Source organism: Onychostoma macrolepis, chromosome 16, assembly GCF_012432095.1.
Source record: "Onychostoma macrolepis isolate SWU-2019 chromosome 16, ASM1243209v1, whole genome shotgun sequence".
Classification (NCBI taxonomy): domain Eukaryota; kingdom Metazoa; phylum Chordata; class Actinopteri; order Cypriniformes; family Cyprinidae; genus Onychostoma; species Onychostoma macrolepis.
Window position 1 is genome coordinate 11,746,446 of NC_081170.1, and position 12,142 is coordinate 11,758,587.

The 12,142-nt window shown below is 38.3% G+C and overlaps 1 protein-coding gene across 3 annotated transcripts in view; it reads left to right on the plus strand.

The window, feature by feature from the left end:
• The window catches only part of LOC131521305 (transcription factor HIVEP3), a 74,802-nt gene that overhangs the window by 39,803 nt on the left and 22,857 nt on the right, over nucleotides 1-12,142 (plus strand). Inside the window, exon 1 of one of the 3 annotated variants that reach the window (XM_058745893.1) lies at nucleotides 9,312-9,897. The exons of the other annotated variants lie outside the window; for them this stretch is intronic. The gene's annotated coding sequence lies outside the window, so the exon portion shown is untranslated. Of the gene's footprint in view, nucleotides 1-9,311; nucleotides 9,898-12,142 lie in introns of those variants that run through there. 3 annotated transcript variants of the gene reach the window in all.

The following is a 12,142-nucleotide window of genomic DNA, read 5'->3' on the forward strand; positions in this document are numbered from 1 at the left end:
CACACACCACCATTTCATTATAAGCATCAAGATGGTGGAGAAAAAATATGATTACATCAGGGCACCAACTACTGCATGAACATCTTGTTTTAACCACAGACACAAAAGTTATACCACAATTCATGCACAGTCATGTCAACCAGATACTGAGAGACGCAGTGCATCATCGTGTCATGTGTGCTGGGATGCAGTATTTTGCACTTACTTTGTAGTAATAGAGTGTGTTGACTGAAATAAGTTTGTATTTCGCGACTTTTTTTGAAAAATTGAGACTTTTGAGGGTGGTTCTAGAGATTTTCTGAGGGAGGGGCTTGGCAACACTGCGTCGCGCGCTTCAGTGTAAAAAAAAAAAAAAAAACAAAAAAAACCGCGCGCGTCTGCCATTCATTCATTCACACAGAGACTCGCAGAACATGCGGGATTCATATCTGAATCGACTTTTGCGGCTTAATATTTACAGATACTAGTCCATGTCGCGATTTGATTAAAGTGTGACGACCTACTTTTGATTAATTCATCCAAACTTTGACAAATTCCGTGACATTCCGTGCTAAACTGTAAACTCCGTTTTTATAACTGGATTCCGAGATTCCGTCCGCATTTTCTGCATCGCGGAAATCATAGGTCCGTACGCGTCAAGAACCGGGTCGACCGGGTACTCTGTACCACCGGTACTTAAAAAAACCTGGTACCGTGACGTTTTCATTTTTTTAGTACCGACTTGGTACCAAAGTACCGGGTCTTTTGACAACACTAGCCCGGTGCAACCGCACCAGTTGCACTGCCCAAAGGACGGCCCTGGTCTGTTTGCATGAATGCATTTGGCCCATTCTTTAATCCAAAGTGACTCATCCAAACGTTCATGGGAAATGATTTTCTAGTTCTAGTCAGTTGAGCTACAAAAGCAGCTATACTATAGTAGAGCTACTAAAGTTGCAAGCTTAGTTCTAAGTAGGGGTGATCTGAAGACTTCAAGAAATCAGAGTCTTGCCCCACCATCACTGCGGATAAAAAGCATTTACCAAGTGTCTATAACCCCCAATAAATTGAGGAATTGCTAGTTTGTTGATTTTGTTCTTTTCTTGAACCCCAAAACCCTGTTGTCTATTTAGTCTGACATTTGAAATCTCTGTGCAAATATTTTCACAAGCAGATCCATTTTTACCTTTTCCCTTTTTATAGGTCCTCATTTTGTGGGCGGCGGTGCAAAAATACATTTCATCTGTCTGCAAATCCAAGACCACTAATTTGATTTAAATTACAGTCCAGGATTGGGCCAAAATGACATAAATGTCCCTCGTAAAGTTTGATACGTACACGTTGCATCACATCGCCCGTCTAGCAAGTATAACTTATGTTGAAGTTACAACATTACCCATGCAACCTTAATAACAGATAAGCCTGACAGGTTATGAGAGAAAATAGTGTGGAATTACCCACATAACGGCCACAACGAGGGGCACTGTGGATGCTTGTTCCAAACCAAACTACTATCTCTGTTTCCCATCAGGGGTGTGAGGGAGTGTCATTGGCTGTGAGTTATTCACTTTTTCATGTGTGGGTGTTATATCGTTGGGGATCGGTTATTTTTGACTTTCAATCCCCCACCTTTAACCATCTCCCCTCTGGAGAAAAGCTGGGTGGTGACAGTTGAGGAGACAAAGGCCTCCTATACCGCTCTCGCTCTAAAAACAAACCGTCATCACTCCCACTGCAGGAGAACACTAATAGAAGTTAGGCTTTAGCTGAGGAGGCTGGGAAAGTTTACCGTAGTGCCAGCATTTTCAGTCCAAGAATCCCTTTTTAAATCCCTCTAAATCTGTGTGCTTCTAATGACATTGATAAAAGATGGATTCAATTCTTTTTAAAGAGTGACTTCAGCTTTCGAATTGTTGACACGTTGACCATGTTCACTTGGCAGATAGAATTTGAGTGGCAGTCCTGTTTTAGAGTGCTAAATACATTTTTGTACACGCACAGTTTATAGGGCCCTATGGAATTGTTTTTTTTTTTTTTTTACCTACTTTTGTCTTTAATTTTCTGGATTCCATTTTAATGGCTTCATTTTTAAATATTAATAATCAAAAGCATATCTAATTAATTGATTTTTGTTTTTTAACAATCCAGAAATACTGTCTGTATTTAATTCTTTTTTTTTTTTCTGCTAAATATATTCTGGTAAATAATTTTTCTGGTAAATATTCGTGTAAAGATAATGTTTTAATAATAATTTTATTAGCAGTTAGTAGTACTATCATTACATTAATTACTATTTCTTTCACGGTTTCTTCAATTTAAACCAAACGTTTATTTTGACGGGTTGCCTTGAACACCTTTTAGGTTTCTGTTTGTATATGATATGATGATATTTGTACTCAAAAGAAATGGTAAAATGCTCATGAAGTGAAGTATCTTTGTGGCTTAATGTTCACAGACGTCTATATCACATTTTGTGTTAAGTGTACTGACCTACTTTTGATGTATCCATTCAAATTTGGCAAATTCCATGACATTCCGAATATTATACAATTATACAGTAAACTTCATTTTTATGACTGGATCCTGCAATTCCGTCCACGTTTTCCACATCACAAAAATCATAGGGCCCTATGTTTAGTTAAAACTGAGAATGATGTCCGCAATCTATAAATGACTTCCTTAAATTTTCAGGACCCCACCTGTTTAAACTGTTGCTTTAGTGCCTGCAGCTGAATTTGACAGAACTGAAGACACATTAGTTGCATAAGAGCCTAAATGAGAATAACAAACAGGAGTCATGTGGAGATGTCACCCTGGAGGTACAGACTAATGGCAAGCTTCTTAATGCGTGTCATTCCACCTGGAGGAAATGCAATACCTGACTTTCAGCAGCCACAAAAAGCTCATTCTTAGTAGTAGTGCTTGCTAAGTAATTGCTATTGCTCATACTTTGGGTTAGGCAAGGGCAGGATGACCAGGTGTAAAATGACCAAACGTGCTTCCTCGAGACCAATCTGAAAAGTTTAACTTGAGCTTTGTGCCACAATAGTCTGGATGAAATTTGTAGGAACTTTTATGTGGAATCTTTGTGTCACAATGCCACTCCCCTGAATTCTTGATGTACAAGTTGGTATAAACACACCTGGTAAGGTAGTGGTCCTTACGCACTCCGTCATGCTTGTACAAATGCCTGAGCGGAGAGGAGCCTCAGGCTGGAACCGTTTCCTGGAGATGTTCCAGTTTGTAGAAATGACACCAACTCTAAACCTTCTTTTATTATGTAATCTCAGTAGCTTTTATGATATCAAGGTATTTCAAGAGTTATTTTCTTTTCGGTCTGGCATTGGTAATCTGGATTATGTTCTAATTCAGTGCAGTTTATTTTATTTCATATCCTATCTTATATTGTCTAGCAAGGTCCAAGGACACCGGCCCAGCTCTCTTCGTATGCTGTGGCAATGGAGATCTCGCTCTAACAAGACAATCCGTCATGCCATTGTTGTACAGCACTCGGCCTGTTGATCAGATTTACAGAGCCTCTGTTGTCCCATCTCTTCTTGGAAAAACAGAAGACAAAGAGTGACGGAAATGTGAGTTCCCCTCCCAGAGGGCTACAGTATGGGCAATGCCTGGCCACAGACCCCCCTCCTTTAAATAGGCTGACCATCGCCACAAAGATCACATTCAGACAGACACAATACACGCACGGCCCCAGGGCCGGCACACTGCCCTGCTCCACATGACGCTGAAGGTCACACAATCATTTGGGATAATTGATAAAACAGACAGAGAGAGAAAGAGAAAGAAAGAAAGAAATGGGGGGGAGGGGAGGTGGATTAAAATTGTAAGAAATTAGGTTGAAAAACCAAACTGTAAAAATGTGTGGAAAGAAATTGACTTTTATCTTTGGGGCTAATAATGTTCCTGAAAACCAGTTCCAGGGACCATATTACTGTATTATGATGTATTTATGTCCATGAAATTTCCATAAAGTATGACTCTTGAATTTTATTTTATTTTACTTTTTTATTATTTATTTTATTTTAACATTTCTAATGGCAAAATTTATGTCTCCTTAAACAAATTTGACCTTTTATGGCAGCATTTTATGTATATGTGACCCTGGACCACAAAACCAGGTATATTTGTAGCAATAGCCAACAATACATTGTATGGGTCGAAATTAGTGATTTTTCTTTTATGGTAAAAATCTAATGTAAAGATCGTGTTCCATGAAGATATTTAGTAAGTTTCCTACCGTAAATATATCAAAACTTAATTTTTGATTAGTAATATGCATTGCTAAGGACTTCATTTGGACAGCTTCAAAGGCGATTTTCTCAATATTTAGATTTTTTACAACCATTCAAATAGTTGAATCTCTACCAAATATTGTCCTATTCTAACAAACTATACATAAATGGAAAGCTTATTTATTCATTTATGTAAATCTCAATTTCACAAACTTGACCCTTATGAATATTTTTGTGGTCCAGGGACACAAATATGTAATGTATTTGTCAAATGCTTCTATGTAAGAAATATTTGACATTTTTGTTTTTATTTTATATTGTTTTATTTGACTTTACTTTATTTTATTAAAAACACTTCATATTAGCTACACATTCAACAAACTTTGCCCCTGCATTTTAAATATGGCAGCTGCTGTTTGCACTATAGCAATAGAGGCTATTTGCACTAAGTGAAAATAGCAGTATTTTCTTAGCGATATGGTATTTACACTGTGCAAATAGCTATAGATTCTATTTACACTGTTAAAGTTGCAGTCCATAACTTTTTTTATTTTTGTGTTCAAAATTTTGAAAATTTATATAAGTGAGTACACCATGAACCCATTTTCCAAACCGTGTTTTTGGCTTGTCCTGAATCACTGCGGTACACCTATAATAAGTGTTTTTATTCTGACTATTTTATACTGGTTCGGGTAGGTACTGCTGCGGAGTAGCCCAGTACCTGCGTGATTCTTCATAGACACAAACGGAGAGAAGTAGCTCCCGCTACAATGTTCTTCCTCAAGATGCACACAGTTCTGTTTATTAACCGCTAGAGAACAAAAAGTTACAGACTGCATATTTAAAATAGTAGGATTTTCTGCTATTTATACTACTTATTGCAAATAGTGGCAATTATCTGCACCTCAGTATTGTTGTACATTATAAAACAGCGTGCAATAATAACGTATTGAGTGTAAATTATAATTTTAAATCAAATTATTAAATGGATGCCACCGTTTTGGGACAATTATAAGCCCTCCCTACATCTACCCTAACCCTACCTGATACTTTATTTTCAACTTTTCTAAGTCAAAATTTTTTGGCAAAAGGCAGATTCAAACCCGGGTCGATCACTTCAAAAAGATAACACCATGCGCTTTACCATCTACACAACTGTATCTGTTTTTAAACTAGTGTAGTTTGTAGTGTTGAATAGCCCAATCACACATTGGTGGGCAAAGTTAGTGTAAACAGCCTCTGCCAACAAGGCAGACTATTTGCACTTAGTCCACAATTTTTGCTATTTTTAGTTGGTTTATTAATCCAGAAATTTGTCATTTTCTGTAGAAAACAAAGGGTGATATCAACAAGTCAAAGCTTCTCATTTTCATCAGAATCAGAATTATCTTTATTCGCCAGGTGTGCGCAAACACACGAGGAATTTTTTTTTTTTTTTTTTTTTTTTTTTAAAGGTGCTCCTGATACATGCATGCATATCTGACATGCATACATACATGCATATCTGACATGCATACATACATGCATATCTGACATGCATACATACATACATATCTGACATGCATACATACACATCTGACATGCATACATACACATCTGACATGCATACATACACATCTGACATACATGCATGCATGCATACATGCATACATATCTGACATGCATACATGCATACATGCATGCATATCTGACATGCATACATGCATATCTGACATGCATGCATGCATACACATCTGACATGAGAACAGAAAAAAACATTTAAATAGTAAGACTTAACAATAGAGAATAATAATAATAATAATAAATGTGTATGAATCTGGAACAGTAGATTTATGTACAGATTTGTGCACTATTTACTTTATATACAGCTGTATAAATAAACATATGTATATGTATTTACATAATACTTGAGAAAGAGGCAATAATTAAAGATGGAGAATGAAATTACAGAACACAGGTAATGATCCATGTGTTAGCTATTTAAGCTGGAGATGGCATGGGGGGGGGAAACAGTTTTTATGCCTAGATGTTCTAGTGCACAGAGATTTGTAGCGTCTAGCTGAAGGGAGAAGTGCAAACAGGTTGTGTCCGGGGTGAGAGGGGTCTTTGATGATGTTACCTGCCCGTTTCTTCACTCTGGAGTTGTACAAGTCCTGAAGGCTGGGCAGGTGCACACCAATGATCTTTTCTTCTGTCCTAACAGTCCGTTGAAGTCTTCTTAAATCTGATTTGCTGACTGACCCAAACCAGAGAGTTATAGAGGAGCACAGAACCGACTCAATAACAGCTGAATAAAACTGTTTCAGCAGCTCCTGTGGCAGGTTGAACTTTTTCAGCTGACGAAGGAAGTACAACCTCTGCTGGGCCTTTTTCACGATGGAGTCAATGTGATTGTCCCACTTCAGGTCCTGAGAGATGGTTGTGCCCAGGAACCTGAATGACTCCACTGCAACCACAGTGCTGTTCATGATGGTGAGTGGGGGGAGAGGAGGGGGGTTTCTCCTGAAGTCCACTATCATCTCCACAGTTTTGAGCGTGTTTAGCTCCAGGTTGTTGTGACTGCACCAGACAGCCAGCTGCTCAACCTCTTGTCTGTAAGCAGACTCGTCGCCGTCGTGGATGAGGCCGATGACTGTGGTGTCGTCTGCAAACTTCAGGAGTTTGACAGTGGGGTCTTTAGAGGTGCAGTCATTTGTGTAGAGGGAGAAGAGTAGTGGGGAGAGAACGCAGCCCTGAGGAGCTCCAGTGCTGATGGTGCGGGTGTTGGATGTGAGTTTTCCCAGCCTCACTAGCTGCTGCCTGTCTGTCAGGAAGCTGGTAATCCACTGACAGATGGAGGTGGGTACAGAGAGCTGTGTCAGTTTGTTCTGAAGGGTGTCCGGGATGATGGTGTTGAAAGCGGAGCTGAAGTCCACAAACAAGATCCTTGCATAAGTCCCTGGTTTGTCCAGATGTTGCAGGATGTAGTGCAGTCCCATATTAACTGCATCATCCACAGATCTGTTTGCTCGGTAAGCAAACTGTAGGGGGTCCAGCAAGGGTCCAGTAATGTCCTTCAGGTGGGCCAACACCAGTCTCTCAAATGACTTCATGACCACAGATGTTAAAGCAACAGGTCTGTAGTCATTAAGTCCTGTGATTTTTGGTTTCTTGGGTACAGGGATGATGGTGGAACATTTGAAGCAGGAGGGGACTTCACACAGCTCTAGTGATCTGTTGAAGATCAATGTGAAGATGGATGATAGCTGGACAGCACAGGCTTTGAGGCAGGCTGGAGAGACACCGTCTGGGCCTTTGGCTTTCCTTATCTTCTGCTTTCTGAAGACTTTGCATACATCTTCACAGATCTTGAGTACAGGCTGAGAAACAGTAGGGGGAGGGAGGGGGAGGGTGTGGATGGCTGTGCTGTGAGACGGTCGGAGCGGGTGTGGGGTGTCAGACCAGTCTTTTCAAACCTGCAGTAGATTATGCTTTATTTATTAGATTTTGTTTCACCTCTGTAAGTTACCTGTGTTTTAGTTGGTCATTTGTAATAGAATGTGATGGCATGAATCAGCAATCACGAATCAGGAAAACTGGTTAATTAAAACCACCTTAATAAAGAGTGTTTTCAGTGCCATTGGTGTCACGAGTAGGCAGTTCAATTCTCCCATGATTCTTAGTGCTCATGTCATTCGTTCACTGGGAAAGCCCCATTTGGAGTGTGTTGATTCATCGGCCCACAATGCACCATTACGGCTCTCTGTTTGTGAAGCAGGAACATTTGTGAGCCGCAGCCCTGGAGGAATTTCCTATAACTGTGACCTGTTTTCACGCTCAGGAGCTGTTGTGAAAAATCCGAGCATGTGCACATGTGGATATGTGTGTGTGAAACTAGAAGTTGATTGTTTTTTTTGTTTTGAAAGAATAAATATTTGAGAGCTTGCCGGTAGTTATCTGTCAGTAGTATTTGACAGTATATCAAATTAAACTTTTCTCTAAATCCTACTTAGTCTCATTATCTAGGAGCTACTAAACAAAGGTTTAGAGCAGGGATGGGCAACTTCGGTCCTGGAGGGCCGGTGTCCTGCAGAGTTTAGGTCCAACCCTAATCAAACACACCTGAAGACGCTAATCAATGTCTTCAAGATCAATAGAAAGTTACAGGCAGGTGTGTTTGATTTGGGGTTGGAGCTAAACTCTGCAGGACACTGGCCCTCCAGGAACGAAGTTGCCCATCCCTGGTTTAGAGCATCTTTTCTGACTCCTAATCAGTTCTTATTCTTTAGATTGTGTGGCAGATGATTACTTGTGCACGTTCACACATACAGTAGTCTCATGTGCTTCCAAAGTTGAGAGAGCTCCACCCAACCAGTGGACTAGCTCATCATGATGTAATCATCCAAATATGGAGCTGTGTTTTCTAAATTGTGGAAGTTAAATAGGCCAAACTGAGTTGACATGGTGGTAATTCACTAACCATAAGATTACAAATTCCCATTTGTGTAATGACATCATATGATCTCCTCATGATGTTCTTCTGTAATTCTCAGTAGACTGATTCATATGTACTGAGACAAAACAATTTACAACGTATTTTATTAAAAATCATTTCTAATAGTACAGACACCATTTTTTTTTAAATAAATTAAATTCTGTTAATTTAAGGTTGCATTAAATCAGTCAAAAGTGACCGCAAAGACATTAATAACGTTACCAACGATTTCTGTTTAAAGTCAACTGTTCTTTTGAACTTTCTGTGCATCAAAAAAAATTCCACAAAAATAAAGCAGCACAACTGTTTTCAGCATTGATCATCATAAATATTTCTTAAGCACCAAATCTGCATATTAGTCAGATTTCTGAAGAATCATGTGACATTGAAGACTGGAGTAATGACTGCTTAATTTAAATTACAAATTAATTTTTAATTATATTAAAGTAGAAAACATAATTTGAATTTTAATAATTCACGATATTGCATCTGTATTTTTAATCAAATGCAGTCTTGAGCAAGAGACAAAAAAAAAAACTATATTTAGAAATTATATTTTTAAAAATACATTTAATTTTTGTTTTTAAAAATTTAGAAAAATAATGAAAAGAAAATGAATTGCTATAAGTTAACATTCTAGTGATTTAATTTCTGATTCATGTCAAAGTGTAAATGTCTCCCTCAATGTCTATGATGATCACGGCCCTGTAATAAGCTACATAACCAATTCTGCATTCTGGCTTAGTCAGTTGGTCATCACAGCAATAACACTCCTTGTTCTTGTGCATGGAGGAGAAGCCTGTTATTCAATCACTGTAACTGTGTTCATTCACACACCCTTTTCCGCCACCTCGTTCCCGCCATGTGTCTCCATGTCTCTCTCACACCCACTCGCTTTCTTACTCCTTGTCTTTCTCGCTCTTACTCTCCCCCTCCCATCTCTCTCTGTCTTTCTCCCCTCCTCACCCTCCTCCCCCTCACTCACTTCACAGAAGTACACCCACTCAAACACAAACATTCATATCCTCTGTGTCGTTTGGTGGCTTTCATTCATGCTTTAGCAGTGTGAGGTGGCAGAACTCCTCAGGTAATGGACGGCACTACCTCCCGTCTATCCGACCGTACGCTCTGTTCTGTTTGGAAAATGAACGCTAACTGGAATTACTAGACATAAGGAGATCAGCTTTCAGAGTGAGTATTTCACTGTTTTTGTTAACGGTGCGTTTAAGTTTAATGTCACTGCATTTTTTGAGTGTGTGGTGTCTGAGTAACATTACACAAGACAGAATGTGTGTGCACTGCAAAAACATTTCCTTAATCTTCTTTTTTTTGGGGGGGGGTCTTTTTCAGTAAAGATATCTAAACATCTTAGCAGTTTTGCTTCTCAAGTCAATTCAAGGCATAATTATGTACCTTGAAATAATGACATAATTCCCCTAAAATGAAAATCCTGTGATTTTATAAATTTAAGCTTATGTTATTCCAAAGCCTTTTGACCTTCTTTTGTGCTCCTACTTTGATTGTGTGGAAATAAGCAACTTGGACAATCTGTTAAATATCTCTCATTCAAGAAACCTATGTAAACAGCTTTGATACACCATTAAAGTAAATGATAAAATAATTTTTGTTTATTGTCATTTTATTTCATTCATTTAAATTAGATGTCAGATCTTTTTTTTATTTATTTTTATTCTGGTTTTGTATAAATAAAAAATGAGTGTGGCTTATATTTAAAACTATATATGTGTGTGTGTGTGTGTGTGTGTATGCATGTATAAATAAAAATTGTATATATATAATAATATATATATATAATATAAAATATATATATATATATATATATATATATATATATATATATATATATATATATATATATATATATATATATATATATATATATATATGCATGTATGTTGTATAAAAATACATAAATTTATGGAAAATTAATTATATTACACAATGCAGCAAAAACGTGTCTATGGTGCTCCACTCATGACTTGAAGAAGAAAAAATGGCTATCTTGGCCACAAATTAATTAGCTCCCACAATTTAATTTGTGTCCATGTTGTACTAATTCATTACCTCGTTTTAACCTGTGGCACTGATTTAAATGATAGTGGGAACAAACTGCAATGAGAACAAATCATGATTGTGGGAACAATCATGGCCGCAGCAACTTTTTTTTTTTTTTTTTTTTTTTAAATGTTTAGATATTTTACCGAAAATAAAATAATGAATAAGAACATTTAAAGAATTTTGCAGTGTTTTCACATGTTCTGTGCATCCAGGGAAATTCGTCATAAATGACTCAGACTCATTCCTTTGTTTGTCTTGCATGTTCTACACATTTTTACGAAAACCTGGTAACTAAACATTTTCTAAGAATCTGTTGAGTTGAAACCGCCTGAGGCTGTGTGATTGTAGGCTCTTTAGGCGAAAAAAACAAAACGTGTTTCCTTAACTCGGTGTGCTAGCGTGTCAAATCTGACGAGCTTGAACTCTTTGTGGTGTCCGAGGCCCTTATTTTCCATGTCTTAGAGAACCTCTCCATCAGGAAGAGGATGTGGAGTACAGGTAAAGTGCACTTCTGAAAAGCCCTGAGAGGCTTCCTCATTAACGCTGCTTTGTTTTTGGAAGGTTAAAGCCAGGAGAGACCTGAGAGGTGGCAGTAACGAGGGAATAAAGAAAGCTCAGAAATGCAGCCAGAGTATGACTAATCATATCAGAGCGCTCAGCGGCGGCTGTGTGGGCCGGCCCGTGCGCTTGTTAGAGTTCTGGGGGCCATCTGATTCACTGTCGTTTCCCTTTAGAAGCACTGCTTGATTCACTTCCTGATGTGGGTGGAATTTTCCTATCAGCCCTGTGCTCTGAAAGCTGAAGGGTGAGGTGATTGACGGGCCCGTGAGCACGATGTTGTGGGTGGCTTGGAAGACTGAGCCATTCCACTTGTTCCTCTGTGAATGTAAATGAATGAAACTCGCACAGCTCATCATTCTTTGTCTCAGGTTACTATGGAAGCCCTGAGTGGCCGTGTTTAGCAGTACGCTTGAAGTAGGCATGTCACCTAGTATTTTTTTTTTTTTTATGATCTAACCAGTCTAAACCTTTTTAGCTGATCAGAAATGAAAACTGCCAGTATTTACACAGTTGTTCCAAACTCGTGTAGAATAAAAAAAGATTGATTGTGAAGAATGAACTTTAAAAAAGATGAAAAGCACCATAAAGGAATGATAAAAGCAATTCATATGGCTTGTGTACTGTATTTCAAATCTTCTGAAGCCAATCGGTAGTTTTGTTTGAGGAATGGACCAAAATGCATAAATTTACATCAATTGCAACTCGCTTAAGTCACTGGCTCATTCACAAATCAGACTGATATAGTTCAATCAAACTGGTATAGTGGATACTGGTCTCATGATCTCTGAAGATGAAT